Source organism: Hyperolius riggenbachi, chromosome 12 (assembly GCF_040937935.1).
Source record: "Hyperolius riggenbachi isolate aHypRig1 chromosome 12, aHypRig1.pri, whole genome shotgun sequence".
NCBI lineage: Eukaryota > Metazoa > Chordata > Amphibia > Anura > Hyperoliidae > Hyperolius > Hyperolius riggenbachi.
The window spans coordinates 159,581,895-159,590,820 of record NC_090657.1 but is presented as its reverse complement, the minus strand read 5'-3'; the positions used below and the strand labels follow the sequence as shown (position 1 = coordinate 159,590,820).

The 8,926-nt window shown below is 46.6% G+C and overlaps 1 protein-coding gene across 1 annotated transcript in view; it reads left to right on the top strand.

Annotated features, from left to right (window-relative positions):
- The first annotated feature begins 879 nt into the window (after window positions 1-879).
- The window catches only part of LOC137541398 (opioid growth factor receptor-like), a 65,735-nt gene continuing 57,688 nt past the window's right edge, over window positions 880-8,926 (top strand). Inside the window, exon 1 of the mRNA XM_068262675.1 lies at window positions 880-971. The gene's annotated coding sequence lies outside the window, so the exon portion shown is untranslated. The remainder of the gene's footprint in view (window positions 972-8,926) is intronic.

Genomic DNA, 8,926 nt, shown 5'->3' with positions numbered 1-8,926 from the left:
AGCAACTGCCATGTGATTGGTTGATTAGATAATTGCATTAATGAGAAATTGAACAGTTGTTCCTAATAATCCTTTAGGTTAATGTATGTCAGCGCTATATTAATGCTTACATAAATAAAAATAAATAAATGTAAAACAATGCAAGTTGCCGGTCTGTCCTGGTGATCCTCTGCCTCTTATATGTTTAACCATATACAGTACCCTGAACTAGAATGCAGATCAGATGTTAAATGAAGTGTGACTGGATTACCTGCATGCTTGCTTCAGGTGTGTGATTGAGACACTACTGCAACTAAAGAGATCAGCAGGGCTGCCAGCAGAGGCGTAGCAATAGGGGTTGCAGAGGTAGCGACCGCATCGGGGCCCTTGAGCCAGAGGGGCCCCGAAGGGCCCTCCCTTAACTACAGATTTAGCTCTCTATTGGTCCTATGCTCATAATAATGACTTCTGTAGATACTTTGAATAGTGGTAATCATTAACAAACTGTTCCCCATCCCCTTCTTGCACCTCTGACACTTTAGTTGCCATTGGCAGATTTTGGTGCGCCGTATAAATTGTTATGTATAGAGTGCTTGGGGGGCCCCATTGTAAAACTTGCATCGGGGCCCACAGCTCCTTAGCTACGCCACTGGCTGCCAGGCAACTGTTAAACTTTAAAAGGAAATAAATATGGCAGCCTCCATATTCCTCACCCTTCAAGTTCCCTTTAATCCAAATGAGTTAGCAGTAAGTACAACTTGAACATGCCTGTCTGGTGACTCAGCCCCAGGCTGTTCCTGTTCTGGGCATGTCCAGCTGGTTACAAGTTCAAGAACAGAAAGTGAAACTTAGTGTAAATGTTCTAAGTTGTGGGTTAAGGTTCATCTTGTTTCCCTCCTGGCAGGCACGGTGTAACATACACATCGCAGGACAAAATAGAGGATCTAGAGAATAGAAAAGTGCTGAGGGTCCTCCGTGTCTCCATACAGCAGGTAAGTGTATAGCTAGAGAATGGAGAATATTGTTTTATATCTATAACACACTGGGGTCAGTCATGCAGGAAGAAGCAGCATGAATTGTGTGTTCATATATTTCTGATTTCTTGTTAAATGATGCTTACAGGTTTAATGCATTAAACCTAAGTTGGGGACAGGCTGAGGTGGCTCCACCCCCTCGCTCCTCTAGACCAGGGGTCCCCAAACGTTTTGAGTCGAGGGCCGAGTCAACATACTTCAGACTGCTGGGGGGCCGAATTATACATAAAATGATGTAGCACCAGACAGTGAAGCATACTCAGATGACAACCTATAGTCCAATTTCAACCCAAATAACTATGTAATTGGACAACAGTGTCACCTAATGTGGAATTTGATTGGAAATCAGCGAATTACTGCTTTCTGGCTTCATTCTATATGCAGACCACTAATATTTAAAGATGTAGCTGACCGCATCTATGATACATTTTGTGTGTGTGTGTGTGGGGGGGGGGGGGGGGGCGGTGAAAAAGCCTCTGGGGCCACATTCAGCCCGCGGGCCTTAGTTTTAGGACCCCTGCTCTAGACTATACTCCCCCCTCCCCGACTTTCCTGGTGCACGTATGTTAAAAAATGGTGCAGGGCGGTGCCAATAATGACATCTTGCTACTAAGGCAAAGCGCCACAGAATATGTTGGGGCTTTATTAATCAGTAATAATAAAAATAAATAATAAGGTTATTAAACATTTTAGAAATGTCTTAAAATGTTAAATAATTTTAGTTATATAAAAAGATGTCATTACTGGCATCTATCCTGGACCCGACGATCGTGTCTCCTCCTCCACTTCTTAGTTAGATTGCAGCTCTCCTGCAGCCAGCCCATCCCATAGCTCCCAAGTGTCCCTCTTTCGGAGGGACAGTACCTCTTTGGGAGCCCTGCATCTCTGTCCCTCTTTCCTCCTCATTTGTCCCTCTTTCAGGACGTTGTCCCTCTTTCTATGTAAATATATATTTCTCTACTAAAAAATGTGTTTGACACTAAACTTTATTCCTATCCTTTAAATTGATATATTACTAATTTTAAATTGGTAACGTGAAGAAAAAAGGACCAGTATAGAAAGGACCAGTGTGGTTTGAATTATAAAACAACATATTTTTCTTATGAAATCTTTATGGCATGCGTGACTAGGGTTGTGATAGGGGCGTGATTAGGGGTGTGGCATGGGCGTGGCTTAAGTGTCCCTCTTTCTCATTTTAAAAAGTTGGGAGGCATGCCATCACTGTGTGGTATGATAGTGACTGTGCGGTATGATAGTAACAAGATGTCATTACTGGCATCTATCATTTATTACCTGGTCCCGGCGATCACATCTCCTCCTCCTGACACCGCATGGTGATTGGCTGGCTGCAGGACAGCTGCAAACTAACTAGGAAGTGGAGCAGATGGGATCTGCCAGGACCAGGTTATGTATTCCTTCACCCTTGCCTACTCTCACACTGAACCCTTCCCTCTACCTATGCCTGACCCTAAGACCCACTATTTATAGGGCACCATAATTTAACTTCCTTGCCCTAATTGTGGCACCATTTTTATTAGTGCTCATCCCGCGCCATTGTTATCTGCCTCACACCCCTCCCTTTCATGTTTGCGTGAATGGAGTCACAGCCTGGCAACCTTGGCAAAAGCATACACGCCCATGAGGACACCCAGAGAGAAGAGGGGGTACTATGACCTGTAAAGGTAATCATATTTGGGGTCCCCCTATGTCAGTGACTGTGTCATTACGGTTACTAATAAATGATATGCTGTACCTCCTGATCATCCCTCCTCCTCTTCCATAGAACAGAACAAGCAGTTTATCAGAGAACAAAACACTGTGTCCGTACAACGGGTGTTCCTCAACAATGACTAATGACCATTTCTAGTGACAGTAATTCAGAGTGTACGAAGTTTAACTGCCTGGCACAATCCATAATGCATAACTTAGTACAGTTCTTTAAACCGAACCTTTCACACTGAAAAACTTTGTCTAGGAAGATGTAGCTTGCTGGGTGGTGGCTGTAAATTCCTTTGGTAGAAAGTGAAAGCATTTCCCTGTCCCCCACCCACCTAGCACAGACGCGGGAAGGTGATCTGTAGCCGGGCCACATAAGTGATCCAAAAACCTGCTACGTGTTTATTTTCACAGTTCTCTACTACAGGTAAAACTTGAAAAACACGAATATCCTTCAAAATGTGAAGAGAGGGAAACCGAGTGCCCGATAAGGTGTAGTATGTTAATGTAATGGTATCTGGTTATAATGAAGGTGATTATACTCACAAAGGTAGGTCGCCACCAAGGAAACCACTGGGCGAGCAGGCGGGGAGAATTATAATCTGACCCCGCTCAGGTCTAAGAAGTCGCTCTCTGTAGATAGGAAAAAGTGGGGCTACACCCCTCCACCAAGGGTAGATTAAATTATTTTGTAGCAGGATAACAGAGGCGCCAGGTAGAGTAAAATTAAAATTGTTAAAAAAGGCGAAGTGGGTGGACTCACCTCCCTTCTAGAAGAAATGGCCGGACAACGGGCAAGTTACTTGCAGTTTAAAGTACCATTTAATAATAACTCCAAAAGTGCAACGCGTTTCACGGGTAACAGTCCCGCTTCTTCAGGCAAACGATTTTTGGATGGTACTGGGGGAGGGAAAAAAGGAAACAAGGGAATTGCCAGAGGAACGCAAATACCAAGCACCAAAAAGGTGCACCACAGATCTACAACACAATGATGTGCAATGCGACATATAACAGCAAAATATGCATAAACAATAAATAATGTGCAGATCACATATATAAAGTGGCAAGTTGCATATATAAAGTGGCAGTGCGTACAACCAAGGAATAAACAACATATAGCAGCCAATTCTGCATATAGCAGTAAATTATGTATAAAAATTAAATAAAAACAATGTGCAAATCCCTCCCCCAGTACCCTCCAAAAATCGTTTGCCTGAAGAAGCGGGACTGTTACCCGTGAAACGCGTTGCACTTTTGGAGTTATTATTAAATGTTACTTTAAACTGCAAGTAACTTGCCCGTTGTCCGGCCATTTCTTCTAGAAGGGAGGTGAGTCCACCCACTTCGCCTTTTTTAATGATTTTAATTAATTTTACTCTGCCTGGCGCCTCTGTTATCCTGCTACAAAATATCCTTCAAAAGTCCATTTATTTCAATAATGCAACTTAACCCTTTTCCTGCCAGCCGATTTGTTTAAACGTGAACATTTTGCACTCATTAGCAGAGATGGCCCAAAGTATTCGCCCAGCGGATACTTTGCGGCGAGCTCGCCCCCTCAGGCGAATACATACCGTGTTCGATCCGTCCCTTATACATCATCATTGAGCTAAACTTTGACCCCTTACCTCACAGTCAGCACACACATGGCAGCCAATCAGCTAGCACTCCCTCCCGGACATTCCGGCCCCCTATAAAAACGCCAGTGCAGCAGCCATCTTAGACTGATTCTGTAGCTGCTATTAGTGAGAGAAGGGACAGAGCATTGCTGCAGATAAAGTGTTAGCTATGCCTCTGTTCTGTGTCACCACTGCCTTTCTAGCTGTTTGCACAGCATCCTAAACAGGCAAGAATAGTCCTTCTCAGGGCTGGTACTGGTATATAGGCTGTTTTTGTACAGCGCCCTGACTCCTGACTGAGCATCCAGTGCAGTGTGTATTCAGCTGCATGTTACACCACCTGATATGTTTGTCAGGTGTCATTACACACATGGACGTAAGGTGTGATGATGATGTACCCGCTGCTGGTGCCTATTGTGAGTTGTCAGAAACAAGTGAAGCAGCTGATGATGAGGATGTGCCCATGGACTTGACGTGGGTGCCCACAAGAAGAGATGAAGATGGGGACCGTTCAGATGAGGTGACAGAGAGGAGGGCAAGATGAGTTGTAAGCAAGGGGAGATCATCGCAAGCAGCTAGTGGCACTGCCACACAGCATGTATCGGCACTTGGGGTTAGCCAGCCAACACGACCGCTAACTTCTGCTGCTGCTACCACCACCAGAATGCCGTCATCCCAAAGCTCACTAGTGTGGCATTTTTTTTTTGTGTACCTCTGATAACAGCAAAGCCATTTGCAACCTGTGTCACAAGACTTTGAGTCATGGGAAGTCCAACACCCACCTAGGTACAACTGTTTTGATAAGGCACCTGAGCTCCAAACACCCATGCCAATGGGAGCAACACATGAGGATAAGCGTCACCCAAAGTCGAAGCCACCCTTCTCCTGATCCAGCTTCTTCAGCCATGTCAACCTCTGCTATACTTGTCCCTTCACAGCGACCCTTCACTCCGCCTCTCACCTTGAGCAGTTCCTGCTCATTTGTCCACAGTCAGGCTTCTGTCAAGGAAATTTTTGAGTGGAAGAAGCCGATGTCTCCAGGTCACCCCCTTGCCCGGCATTTAACAACTGGCTTGTTGAAACTGTTAGCCTGCCAGCTGTTATCGTACAGGCCGGTGGACTAAATGTGTTGCGATTGGGACACCGCAGTGGAATGTACCCAGCAGAAATTCTTTTTCCAGAAAGGCAACCCCCAACCTGTACCATATTGTGGAAAGCCAAGTCACTGCATCTCTGGCACACAATGTTGGGGCAACGGTACATCTGACCATCGATACCTGGTCTACAAAACACGGTCAGGACAGGTACTGTATATTACCTATACGGCACATTGGGTAAACCTGCTGACCGCTGGCAAGCATGGAATGCGTGGATCTGCAGTGGAGTTGGTGACACCGCTATGAATGGCAGGCAGGCCTTCTGCCTCCTCCTCTTCTCCTCCTACTCCTCCATCCTCTTCGCTATTGTACTCGGCTGAGTTGTCCTCTACTGCTGCTGCTGCTGCTGTGCCCTCCTCTACAACTGCACACCGAGAGCTCCCCAGGGCCTATTCCACATCCCAGGTACAACGATGTCACGCCGCCCTGGGGCTGACTTGCCTGAAAGCAGAGAGTCACACCGGACAAGCACTCCTGGCCACTCTGAACTCACAGGTGGATCAGTGGCTGACCCCGCACCAACTGGAGATCAGCAAAGTGGTGTGTGACAATGGAAGCAATCTGTTGATGGTATTGAATTTAGGCATGTTAACACATGTGCCCTGCATCAGTGGCATAGCATTCACTATAGCCACCATAGCGTTGCTGTGGGGCCCCTATGCCACAGGGGGCCCGTGCGAGTCAGGAGACTTTTTTTTTTTTTAATTATTATTATTATGATGCTGTCCGGGCCCTCCCCGCCCCCCCCCCCCCCCCCGACTAATTTTGGAATAGCACCAGGCTCCCCCGGCCCCCCTCCTCTGATAAGATGGCTGGTGAGGAGGGGGACTATGTGACGGTGCATTGATCCTCCCTGGCGGCCGGGCGGACAATTACTGTATGGTTCCAGCTAGCCAGGGAGGGAGAAGGAGGACTCTCAGACGTGCAACCAGGAGGGCTGCGAGGAGGAGAGCGGAGCACCGACCCCACGCGCAAGGCATTGTAAGTATGTTGTGCTGAGCAGAGCTGCCTGGAAATGGGGGCCGCGCGGCCCGGGGGACTTGCTGGCTGCTGCCACGTGCCACCTGACTACATATACTGGGCACATATAACCCTGACTACATATACTGGGCACATATACCCCCGCCTACATATACTGGGCACATATACCCTTGCCTACATATACTGGGCACATATACCCCTGACTACATATACTGGGCACATATAACCCTGACCACATATACCGGGCACATATACCCCTGACTACTTATACTGGGCACATATAACCCTGACTACATATACTGGGCACATATACCCCTGACTACATATACTGGGCACATATACCCCTGACTACATATACTGGGCACATATACCCCTGACTACATATACTGGGCACATATACCCCTGACTACATATACTGGGCACATATACCCCTGACTACATATACTGGGCACATATACCCCTGACTACATATACTGGGCACATATACCACTGGCTATATATACTGGGGACATATACCCCTGACTACATATACTGGGCACATTAAATATACCCCTGACTACATATACTGGGCACATATACCCCTGCCTACATATTCTGGGGACATACCTCTGGCTACATATACTGGGCACATATACCCCTGCCTACATATACTGGGCACATATACCCCTGCCTACATATACTGGGCATATATACCCCTGACTACATATACTGGGCACATATACCCCTGACTACATATACTGGGCACATATACCCCTGACTACATATACTGGGCACATATACCCCTGACTACATATACTGGGCACATATACCCCTGACTACATATACTGGGCACATATACCCCTGACCACATATACTGGACACATATACCCCTGACTACATATACTGGGCACATATACCCCTGACTACATATACTGGGGACATATACCCCTGCCTACATATACTGGGCACATATATCCCTGGCTACATATACTGGGGACACTGGCTGTTTGTCATTATGTGCATTTACTGGTGAAAAGCTGTCTCTTATTACGTGCATTTACTGGTGAAAAGCTGTCTCTTATTCTGTGCATTTACTGGTGAATAGCTGTCTTTAATTATGTGCATTTACTGGTGAAAAGCTGTCTCTTATGTGCATTTACTGGTGAAAAGCTGTCTCTTATTATGTGCATTTACTGGTGAAAAGCTGTCTCTTATTATGTGCATTTACTGGTGAAAAGCTGTCTCTTATTATGTGCATTTACTGGTGAAAAGCTGTCTCTTATGTGCATTTACTGGGGAAACGCTGTCTCTCATTACGTGCATTTACTGGTGAAAGGCTGTCTGTCATTACGTGCAATTACTGGGGAAACGCTGTCTGTCATTATGTGCATTTACGTCATATTTTTTTTCATGTAACTACGTTAGCTAGTATAACTACATTACAGTTAGCCCCACCCACTTGACATCATGGCCACGCCCATTTAAAAAAATTCCTCAAACATTTTGCCACCTACCCATCTTTGACTACCTGTTCTGGGGACATCTATACCCCTGGCTACCTATTCTGGGGACATCTATAGACCTGGCTTCTTATACTGTACTTAGAGGGGTGTAGGAATGTTGGGGTGGAGGGTCCTGGAGGAATGTTTGGGTGGGAGGTCCAAGGTCCGTGGGGTTGGAAGGGGCCCAGTTATTTCTAGCTATGGGGCCCAGTCATTTCTAGCTACGCCCCTGCCCTGCATGGCACGTTTTAAATCTTATTGTACAATACTTTGTGTGTAAGTACCCAGACTAAGGCTTACAGGAGGTCCTCAAGCAGTCCAGGAAGGTGTGTGGCCATTTCAGGCGTTCCTACACAGCCATGGCGTGCTTTGCAGATATTCAGCGGTGAAAGAACCTGCCAGTGTCTCACATTTGAACGCCTGCTTCAACAAAAAAAAGCCATCTCTAAGACCAGTGTGCTAGGACAGGCTCTGCGGAGCTGGGTTTTTTTTTGCTGCATTACTGGATGGTCATGCTCAATGCCTGCAGGCTCATCTGTCCTTTTGAGGAGGTGACAAATCTGGTAAGTCACACCTAAGGCTCCATCAGTGACCTCATCCCATACGCTTTATTCCTGGAGTGTGCCCTGCGAAGAGTGCTGGATCAGGCCGTAGATGAGCGTGACCAGGAAGAGGAAGAGTTGTGGCCGCCATCACCACCAGAAGCACCCTTGTCCTCGTCACCTGCATTACCTGTGGCAACGTAGAGAGAGGAGTCTGAGGAAGAGGAGCCAGAAGAGGAAAGTGGCTTTATGGAGGTGGAAGACCAATCGCAGCAGGCATCCCAAGGGGCTTGTCACCTTTTGGGGACCCTTGATGTTGGCTGGGGTGAGGAAGAGACCTTCAATGACTTCAGTGAGGATGAGGAACGGGACATGGCTACCTCGGCATCCAGTCAGGTTGATTCATTAAACAACTTATAT